Source organism: Lonchura striata, chromosome 5 (assembly GCF_050655825.1).
Source record: "Lonchura striata isolate lonStrDom1 chromosome 5, ASM5065582v1, whole genome shotgun sequence".
NCBI classification, from domain to species: Eukaryota; Metazoa; Chordata; class Aves; order Passeriformes; family Estrildidae; genus Lonchura; species Lonchura striata.
In genome coordinates this window covers 73,865,107-73,876,264 of record NC_140707.1, presented here as the reverse complement: position 1 = coordinate 73,876,264, position 11,158 = coordinate 73,865,107, and the positions used below count along the sequence as shown (strand labels likewise).

General features: G+C 50.6%; 1 long non-coding RNA gene across 1 annotated transcript; it reads right to left on the bottom strand.

The window, feature by feature from the left end:
* Nucleotides 1–6,572: 6,572 nt before the first annotated feature.
* LOC146767457 (uncharacterized) lies at nucleotides 6,573–10,838 on the bottom strand. Its single transcript, XR_014955880.1, has 3 exons — nucleotides 8,172–10,838; nucleotides 7,488–7,621; nucleotides 6,573–7,194 (listed from the first exon to the last, which is right to left on the bottom strand). It is a non-coding gene; the product is annotated as an uncharacterized LOC146767457 (long non-coding RNA).
* Nucleotides 10,839–11,158: the final 320 nt, after the last annotated feature.

Below are 11,158 nucleotides of genomic sequence, written 5' to 3'. Positions count from 1 at the left end.
TGATTGGCTTCCTTAGCACGGACCTGATGGTTCAAGTCTTCACACTGCATCAACCTTCTCTGCCCTGTGCCAGGAGGCAGCTGGCACTGCCAGTCCTTGTGAGTTTTATTCCTTAAAGTTAGTCCTCACCTCTTTGGTTATGGCTTCTAACTGCTCCCTGATTGCTGTGATTTGTGAGACCTCCATAAAAGGCTGTGGAAATGGCACAGAGGCCCCTGAGCAACCCCGTGTCGAGATAATCACTGTTTATCTCCTGCTCAAAGGGCTCCCGGCAGAGCTCATTATGGATTCATTCAAGGGGAGGTGCAGTGTCCAGTCTGGTACTGACGGTGACAGAAAGGTACAAAACCAGCACTGGTTTAAAATCCTAAAGTGTCTCTGCAGCCTTGCTGGGGGTGCTGAGGTTTTCTTGCTCTGGGAGTCTGCTTGGGGCTTGCTCAGATGACACTGCACCCCAAGTGCTGCCCTCAGCATTCCATACTGCCAGCCCCTTCCTTGCTCCTCCCTTCAGGAGAAATGGGTTTGTAGTGTCACTAAATAATTTTCTGTGACACTTAGAGCAGCATTCACAGCCCTATGAAGTCTCACAGCACCGAGGGGGGAGAGCCTGATTTAAAATAAACAGATACACAGACTGGGCTGGTACTGCTGCAACTGGAACAAACCTGGTGAACCCAAGACAGCAGATGTCAGCGTGCAGCAGGGATGAGCTTTCATCCATGCTATATTGCCTGCTATAATGCTGCACCTGCTTTGGATCCTGCTAGAGTCTTACAGAGCATACAGGAGTTAGGAGGAGGAGGTGATGGAAGGAGTCTCTCTTGCTCACATCTGAGACGTGTTTTCATCCTGAGGAATTCTTTAATGTCTGCATACAGAGGCATTGTGGACTAACAAGGTGGCTCAGAACTGTTTGCTCCTTTTCTTGGCTACTGCAAAGGACATCAGCTGAGAGGTCATGTAACTGAGGGAAAAGCTGGTATTAGGGGTAGTTGTGGCTGCAGATCTGTGCAGAGCAGCCCAGGAGAGATGGAACACAGCTCATTTTCTGAAGACTGGCAAAAGCTTTGCAGCAGCTTGTAGCAAATAAGTAACTCATTACATCACATTTATCTCTGCAATTCTGGGGATTCTTTCATTTTGCAGGTGTGGAGAGGCATTTTCAAGCCCAGATGACACTCCTAGTAATGAAGCAGTAATTGTTCCTGGCATTCTGCTTGAGGTTTGGAGGCAAACTTTGTCCTGAGCTGCTGTGGTACCAGCTCCAGTCATCACCTTGACAGTCTGTCCAGTGCAGAGCAAAGAGATGCAGCTCCAGCAGCCTGTGTCGGGATGTTTGGGAATTTGCCTCGCTGTGCTGGCACTGCAGCTGCACGTGCTGGGTACAGTGCCTGCTGCTGCCTCTCAAAGGAGTACAGGGATTTCTGTGTGAGCCCGCTCGGGTGCCCCATCACTTTGGTCACTTTGGTCACTTTGGTCATTTTGGTCACTTTTACACCAGCCCAGGACTCTTCCCGCAGTCCAGGGTGGAACCAGCATGAAACTCTGCCCACATCAGCCCTGCACTTCTCAGAAGCTGTTTGCAGAGAGGCCCCAGAGCCCCACATGGGGTGGGAGCCACAGGGACCCTGGCACTATGGAGACAGCTTGAGCCTCCAAAAGCACTGTGTCAGGCTGGCCTAGAGCTGGGAGGTGTTGGAGGGAGGGGAACTGATGTACAGCCACTTCCATCCTCCTGCAGCCTTTGCAAACAGTGATAAGGACCCTGCTGTACCTCTGACAGTGCCATAAGACAGCAGTGTCCAGCTCCTCTTGCTGGCTCGGACCTCTCCTCCACAGACCTGTCTACTTTTTGGGCTTGGGTTTTCCTCGGGGACCTCAGGGCACAGAGCTCAGTGTGAGATCCTTTGTGCCACCCCAGAATGTAACCAGCAGGAGCCCTGCACAAGCAGCCTACCAAAGCAGTACATCCTGATGTGAAACCAGAGGTGCTGTGATAAAAAGAGAGGGAAGACATGGCCATTGCAGCCATTGTATTTTTAGGACAGAGTTGCCTTTTCACTCAGTGACAGAATTGCCTTGTGTGTATGTGTAGACTTGTAAAACTCCAGCCCTTGGACTCAAAATATGACAAAATAAGGACAAGTGCTGAGAGTGCTCTATATCACAGAGTCCTGAGGCTGCTGGCAACAGCTGTCATGTAGTGTAATTAAAGGAAATGTGTTGCCTGGAGTATTAATTAACAGGCAAGTAATCAGCAGCATACCTGCACACCTGAGCTCCTTAGTCCCGTTGCAGAAGTGCAGGGGCTGGCCACTTAGCTTCCAGCAGCTGTGCACATCAGGGCATTACAGTGCTCCCTCATTTCCTGAGTTTCATTAAAGGAAGTTTAGTGAAAAAATCTCATTTGAAGAGATGCCAGCTATCTAAAACATACCCTGCTTTTACTGAGTGCATGCAAATGAATTATAAAATGTCCATGTAGAGAGGGGATGCAGGAAAAAAAGAGAATTATCACACTCTCCCCCTGCTGGGCTGGGGGAGTATGGGCATTGCCTAGCAGCAGGCAAGGCTGGGGCTGTGATCTCCACCCAGAGGTGATGGCATAGGCTCTGCTCTGGCTGCTCTTCCAGATGCTGTGAACAATAGTAGCACTTTTCTTACCTCTATCCACGGCAGTCCAGGGCCTTGGTCAGGAGACCCATTCAGGGTGCAGAAGTCTTCTCTGTAGATTTTGTTACACAGTTTTGCTATAATAGGCAAAACTCCTCCATGAAAATGTTTGAGCCATAAACCAAAACACTTCAGTGTCTGACAGACTCAAACAGTGCATGGATGGGCACAGCCTGGCAGAGAGGGTCTGTCCAGCCCCACAGCTGACCCTCGTGGGCAGGGTGGTGAGCCTGCCATGATGGACAGGAAGGGTAGAAGTTGTCTGAGTTTCACAGTGCAATCTCCTGTGATCCACCTCTCTGTGCTCAGGGTATTTAAGGTTAAAGACTCGGTGGAATTTTCTTCTGAGAATTTGTCTTAGCGATTTCCCAGTTATCTGTATTTTTGGTCTCTGTAACAGTACATCTCAGCAAAAAGCCCCATTTATTTACACTTTTTTTTCTTGCTTCAGAATTCTATCTGGTATTTTTATTTCCCAGCTCTTGCACTAAAGAAACAGCAAGGAGATAATTTGCTTTCTCCACACCAGCTTATTTTTTCCAGACCTTTAGCACTTCCTGGCACACATTTTCCTCTTTGCCAGTTTGAGGAGTCTTGTTGCATTTACACATTATTTAGTCCTATTCTCTGTTCCACTTTTTCAACCACAGATTGATTTAGGTTGAAAAGGATGTCTGGAGGCTCTGATTCAGCTGCCTGCTCAAAGCATGGACACTGTCACAGTCAGGCTGCTGTACTGCCTGCTCCCCCATCCAGTGTGTGTGTGTGTCGCTGCTTTGGTTTCCCAGGACCGTGGCAGGCTGTGCTGGAGGCAGGTGAAGCCAGGACGAGCCATGCTCATTGCTCGCTGGTTTCCCCTCACCCAGACAGGGCACACCCTGCCTCCAGTGTACCTGTGCTGGCTGTCCCCTGCCTGCCTCCCCCAGCCCGTCCTGGCTGCCAGCAGGGCTTGTGCCATCACACACCGGGACCCGAGCTGGCTCTGCCCGAGCTGTCCCTGCGTGTCCCTCTGTGCCGAGCCAGGACCGGCGATGCTCTGCCTTTGCTGGGGCGCTGGGACCCGCCCGAGCGCTGCTGGCATCTCCCGGCAGAGCTGGGCAGAGCGGCTCACCGGCACCTCGGGCTCGTCCCATCACATCTCCAGTTGCACGGTGTTCCCTTGGACAAGCTCTGGCAGCGAGCTTTCTTCTCAGCAACCGAAGAGCACCGAGGTGACATGTTCTTTTTGCTATTATAACTCACATCATCATTCCTGAATGGCAGAGATTAGTTTTCACAGCTCATCAGGGTCTCTGTACAACCCAGATTTTTTTTCCTGCATCCATAATTTTAATGCTCATCTTCACTAAATTTCAACTGATGTACCTCAGAGGGTGCTGAGAGCACTTTGTTGCCTGATGGTGTTTCCTGTGCTTGTGTCTTTCATGACTCCCCTGGAGGCTGCTGTGGCCATCCTTCACTTCACACATGCGGTGTGTCCTTTACCCTGCCAGGATGGCTCTGAGCCGGCCAGGAGCAGGGGGGACAAACGGTGACAGCCCAGCCGCCACCAGGCAGTGCTGGGGCTGTGTCTGCTGCTGCCAAAGGTTTGGGGGGTAGGGGTGAAAGAACACCTTCATGGCAGCTTTTGGCAGCTGCAGCACCACCCTCAGTGGGTGATGAAACCATTGAGAACCCTTCACTAGTCTGGTTGAGCACAAATAAATGCTAGTGCAGAATTGTATTGAGGCATGGCCCTGCCAGGACAGACATTTATCAGTGATCTTCTCAGAACTGAGAGGGAAGACAAGACATCTGTCTGACACAGACATGTCTGCACTGAGTGCTCCTGGAGCTAACCATACCACAGAGGTCCGAGGCACTGAGAACTGATACAGGATTAACCTGCTGGCAGAATAAGCACTGCTATTTGTTACAACAGTTTTACACCCCCAGAAGAGCTCATTGTCCTGTAGAGTCCCTGAGAACTGCTGTTACTCATGTCAGAGACAGCCAGCCTGACCCACTGTCAGCAAACCTGAGTGAGACACATCAAGTGAGGCTGGGGGGAGCTGCTTGTGCTGTGCAGGTGGAAACTGGGACATTGCCTGACCACGGCATATTACACTTACATAAAGTATGACAGTCAGACAGAAACTCCCCAGTTTTAGACAGGAAAGCTTTAGGGAATGCTTCAGAAAGATGTGCTGGATTTTCAGCTGGAAGTAAACAAGAGCCACATTAAAGTCTGTCAAGCAGAGCAGGGTGTCCTGTGGTACAGGGGAGTCTTGAGCCCTTGCCCTTGCATGGGAATCTCAGAATCACAGGGTGGTTTGGGTCAAAAGGGACCTTTAGGGACCATCTAATCCTATGCCTTGCCACAAGCAGTGGCATCTTTCACTAGACCAGGGTGGTCCAAACCCCATCCAAGCTGAGATTGAATGTTTCTAGAAATGGGACAGCCACCACTTTTCTGGTGCCAGTCTTAAGAACTCATAAGCATTTTCTGCTCAAGACTTTTCCTCTCTCTCTTTCCTTGTGACAGCAGAGCATGTCACTGAAGAGGACAGGATTAATAGACTGGACAGCTTTAAGACTCACTCCAATGGCCGAAGCTGCCTGCCGGTGTCGGGGCGGTAGGGCGGCACAGGACACAGCAGCGCAGGGATGCTGCGGGCAGGAGCCGCTTCCGCGCCCTGGGGCCGGCGCGACACCCGCAGCCACGGGCTCGGTGCCGGAGCCGAGCTGCAGTCTGCAGGAGCGGTGGGTACGAGCCCCAGGCTCCGTCCGTCAGGGCTTCAGCGGCCCCGGGGCGGCGGAACAGATGAGGGCAGGAGAGCCAGCCTTGCTTCACAGCACCTGAGAGGGGCTTGCACGGCTTCAGGCATTGCAGGCGTTTAGATTTCGGCCGTAGCCATATGTCAGATGGCTGATCTGTCCCGTAGCAGGCAGCTTTCTGTCCGGGTTTGGGACCATTTCCGCAGCCCCCGTCCTTCTCCGCAGTGCCGGGAGCCCCCGGGCTGCGCGGAGCCGCCGGGCGCTGGGCTCGCCGGGCTGCTCCTGCTAAACCCCGCTGGCTTTGTCCTGGGCTGTGGCAGAGAAAAACGTCTTCCACGCAGGGCTTCTGCGGGACTGATCTTGATTTACTGATCGCTCATTCCTCTTGATTCTGTGTTTCCACTCTGTCCTGATCGTATGGCGCTTTCTGTTTCCTTTCTGCAGCACTGGCGAGAGGAAAATTCTTCCCAAGCTGTGCTTTCCACCTCAGATGTGCCACTACATGTCCTTCAACGGCTACATCAGCCTGTGATATCCTGTGGCATCCAGAACCCTTTTCACCTTGGCCAATCCACAGATAATAATAATTCTCACCATGACATAATGATGATGGCAATAATAGCTATGATGAGGACTTGCTTTTTAATCAGCTTTTGATTTTTATTGTTGTTTTTTGTTTTTCTATAGAAAGTAGGGAATGTAAGAAAAAACACTTGATAAAAAGGATTTTAAGTAAAACTAAAAGGGAATGTAGCCTTTCCTGCCTGACCTGAAAAAAAAAAGTGTAAATATAAAGAAAGAATCAAAAGTACAAGGAAAAAATTATCCTGGAAAACTCATCTGTGCTTCATAACGGGGCCCTGGGGTTTGGGGGAACCATGTGTGTCGACTTGGTCAGCCCTGGGGCTGTGGGGCCAGGTGTGTGACTGTAGAACATTTCTTGGCAACATGGGAGCTTCAAATACATGTGTTTCATTCACCCAGTCTTTATGCAAGGCTGAATAAATCACACCTGACGGTCTAAAATGGCTGCAGTAGTGGCTTTTGCAAATTGTTTAATTGAACAACTATGCCAAAACTCTATATAAGGGTTGACAATATGTTTTTAACTAGATAATTTACAAGTAACATGAGCAGGTGGGGGTTGGTGTACACTACCCTTTCATTCCATCTTGGAGCTCTCGTAGGAAACATGTCTAATCACAGGCTCTGTTATGTATCCAATTTGTTCTGGATATTTGAGATGACAAGGGATAAAAAAGGAAAATAATTCAAGTAATAAGGGAACTGCAAGAAACTGTGAAGCCATAAGCACTGCAGTGGGGGAAGGCTTTACAATAAACTGTTTAAAAGGATGTGAAAGCAAAGGAAATACTGCTGTCAGTATGGTTTTATTGTTTTAAAGTCAATCTCTTCAACTGTACAAACTGTTAAATGAAAGGTTGTGTTTAACAAGTTGGAACAAGTTGCAAACTCTTGAAAGAAAGGGGTTTGCTGAGAGTGTGACACATTAAATACTGGCAGGGATGCCTGATGTGTATTTGAAAGGAGGATCCTGTGTCTTTCTGTAATTAATTTTAGCACAAGTGTGATATGTGCATGCCTAACACATCACAAGAGAATGTGCAGATGTGGATTGTTCATAGCGCTATCATTAATTCCACCATTGCTGACAATCAGCTCATGGAAGTCAGTTGCCAAATCCCAGCTGGATCCTGCACACAGAGTTTGAACCCTTCTCAAGAGAGATGAAGCACTGCATTCCTGGAAAGTGGAAATCAAAACTCTTGTGAATTGGATGGCCTCATTTGCTCTACAGCTAGTTACTCCCCTGTACTTAGGAGCAGGGCATCTGCCTCACTTGGTGGCCTTTGTTCCATGTAGGTTTTGGTGGTGCACTGGCTCTTGGTTATGCACAGGAAATGGCATTTTGAAGGGCTGGAGCTCACCACAATACCTGATAATACCTGCAGGGACACTGGAGAGGACAGGGGAAGCACCAAGGGCTCCACAGCATCCCATAGCACCTACTCCTTACAGCAGCTGAGCATGCCCACCTCTCAGAGCAGAGCCTGGAACAGCCTCTCAGAGAATCAGTGATCCAGGGCGATCAGCTCTGAGCCTGTCTGCTCTCCAAGAGCCAGTGCCTGACAGGGACGAACGGAGCAGCTTCCGGACGTTTACAAATAACCTGCGAAATAAAGCGCACAGGTGCTGAGCAAATTTGTGCACTCACAGCTGAGCACTAAAGTGGCTTAAGCTTAGACTGGTGCCTCCAAGACTGGATACAGCTGGGGTGCCTGGAAGTGGACTGGAAAGAGAATTGATGCTCTGTGTCTGGGAGCTCATTCTCTTGAGATGCAGACACCAGATGTACCAGGAATCAATGTCCTCAGCAACACATTCCTAAATCTGAGATTCACTAAGAGTTACAACTGCAATGAAATGGGGCTGTTCTCAGCCCTGATGCCCTGACAGATGACAGCTGAGTGTGGGGCAGTGGGGTGGAGGCGTATGAGGCCAATTCACAGTGTGTTGCAGCATATATCACAGCTGAGACAGCCACAACACACAGAGTATCACCACACAATTTCAGAAGGCTTAAACCCACACAGAGTAACACCATAGCTCTTCAGAATCTGCAAGCATCTGCCCCTCATGTTCATGCATGACCCCTGTGTGATATGTCAGTGACTGCACACCTAGGCACTCCATGGCTCATTGCTGTCAGTGCTGCTTACCTGCTTGTCACACCTGTGCCCACTGCCAATCACCACAAACTGGGTGCCTGCGATGGAGGGGAGCTGGAACAGAGCTTGGACCCATCCTGCTGCTGGTGGGTGGCTGTGAGCCTCTGGGACCTGCTGCCCCCAGGAGCTCCCTGTGCTGCCCGTCTGCTGTGCCCTTCCTTCCCCTGAGCTGGGGGAACGGAGCCTCCTGGGGTCGGGGCTCTTCCCAAGCCTCTTGTTTACCATCCCAGACACTGAGAACTGGCCCAGGCTCAGACCAGGAGGGTGTCAATGCCTTGCACTGATTATCAAACCTTGCCTCTCTTAATCAGCAGTTCCTGATTAATAATCAGGGACACCTGAATAGAAAAAGCCAGGGGCCTCGTTACTTCCTCTCCTTGCTGAATCTAGCTGCCCTCTGCAGCCGTGTCCCCAGAGCTGACAGGAGCTGACCCAGCCTGCAGGGCGGGGACTGTGTCCGCCCATGTGGAAGAGGATGCTCTCTTCTCCCCGAGGAAGCTCTCTGACAGCTCTCCTGATTTACCTTCTCGTTTGCCTCAGGCAGGACAAAGCAGAGCAAATCAATGCTGCGGGCAGCAATCAGGAATGCTATTAATAGGACTGATTCTCAGTGACCTGGAAATCCTGCTGATCCTGCCAGGGATGCAGCTCTGCTCCACACTCCCTGAACAAGCCCTGCTGTCTATGGAGACCGTTCAGTGCAGCAGCCTGGGATTCCTTGCTAGAAGCCTTTCTCTGAGCAAACCCAGGGTGAGACATTCCTGCTGGTTTGCAGTGTGTGCCACTGATCCCCCAGGGACTCTCCTCCACTGGGAAACAAAATCGCAGTGAGTAATGACATTGTGTCATTACACTCTTACAAACGGAGAGGTCTCCAGGCTTCCATGGAAGCATTTCTGATCAGGAATGAGACCATAAAGGAAGGTTCTCATTTCAAAGGGCTTTAATGTGGTTACCTCAGGCTCGCAGTTTCTTTGATAACTAAAATAGAGCTGAAGGAAGGCTTTTGTCAGTAAGACTGATGCTAAAATGCTCCCAAGCTTGAGAAGTGTCTTATTGGTTGAAGGAAAAAAAACACAAGTGGAACTGGGAGATGAATGGTAATTCCTTTTGTTGGTTTAGACTTGTGCTGAAGTTCCTTCTGCCTGAAACTCTGAATTAGAAGGTTAGGTTTAATCCTGGCAGTTGATTTTCTTAAATAATCATAACTGTTCAGGCCATCCACAGTGCAGGATCAGTTCAGCTCCCTGAGAAGCCTTTTCTACAAGTCATTCAAGAAGGAACACCTAAGGTTTGCATTTCCTACCTGAATACCCTCCCAGAGCAGTTGTGAGCTGCCTCAGGCCATCCCGGCACCCACAGAACAGGCACAAGGCCAATTACTGGTCAGGCCTGCATGTTGGAAAAGTGAAAGATTCACTGAACATTTTCCCCAGGGCCCGGGAGCCTTGTTCCTGTGCAGACACATTTATTTCTGCATTACTGTACCCAGGAAGTGACCCAGCACTCACTTTAAGGCATGAAAAACACATCTTTTTCTCAGTGCTATGTGAAATTTCACCTTCTCCTTTTCCCATTGACCCTGAGTAAAGCTGGTATCAGCCACTGCCTGCTAGTGCTATTTTACTGTGCCTCAAAGATAAAGGAAGTTTCTTCCCATGTGCACAAAATCCCAGTGTCACCAACACCCTGGGTCATGTGCTGGGAAGGGAGAGAAGCAGAGCTGGTGGCTGGAAAGTGCAGCAGGAACTGGCCAAGGGCAGGGCTGGGCAGCTCCTGCAGAGCAGCTCCAGCTGCCCAGAGCTAGGGAGTTGTGGGTGAGGAGGCTCCAGAGGGTCCCTGCTGCCCAGCACAGCCTCTGGACATGCCTGAAGAGCTGGCAGGGAGTTCCCAAACCGGCTCTGAGCTGGCTTCACTTCCTCAGTGCAAGGCTCCAGCATGCTTGGCTTGGCCACAGAAGAGTGAATTGTTATAAAATGCTAAAGACTTCTTTCAAGATTGTATTCCTTTATCAATGACCAGAAGGCAAAGGGAGGAAACTGGAATAACAGTGGGAGAAGTGAGATGATCTCCTCTAAAAGCAGGGTGGTGCCCCAGGGGCCTTCAAGGGTGTGGGAGATGAGCTCAGCTGTTCCTTCCCAATCGCCTTCTGATGCATTTGGGGGAGTGAAGTGCCACCAAGCTGAGTGTGCTTTAGGTGGTGGCCCCTGTGCGAGAAAACACATTCTCCTTGGCAAAGGGCCTTATTACATCTTCCACGGAGAGGAACACAGAGAATCTGAGCCACATGGCTCTGGGGAAGGGACATGTTTCCTTGGCAAACCCTCCACTGCCTGTGCAAGCTGTCCCCAGCACAAGGAACTGCATCCTGTCCCACTGGGCTGCACACAGCCTTCCCTGCAGCAGGAGCCCACCCTTCCTGCCAGCTCCGTGCTTGCCATCTCACTGTCCCAGCCCCTGACATCCCTGGGGCAGTGCCCAGCTGTGAGCAGCAGCCCCTGGGCCCCGTGGGGCTCCTCTGCCCCACGCTGCAGCCCCAGCCCTTCTTCCCTCTGCCCCATGCTGCAGCCCCAGCCCTTCTTCCCTGCCAGCTGAAGCTGGGCACTGCTCACCTGCCTCAGCCTTGCCCAGAGCCCTGTGTGCTGCTGGCCTGGGGAGGGGGAGGGAAGGTGACAGGGCCCTTTTCTCCTCCTGCCCTACTGTCCCCTTCCTGCAAACCTTGCCTTTTCCTCTGGGACACAGAGAGAAATTCCTCCTCTGCTCTCCCCCTCCACTCACCTCCATGTGCCCTCTCTGATCCTTCACTTTGTTTGTACTCCTTCTCTGCCCCTTTGCTCCTCACACTTGTCTAGGTTTTGCCTTACATGGCATTATTGAATCCCCCTCCTTATAAAAAAAAAAGCTCATACCTGATCCCATTCAGCTTCCCAGCTATAGTTTATCCTGCTTTCATCTGGAAAGTTATTTAACATGCTGTA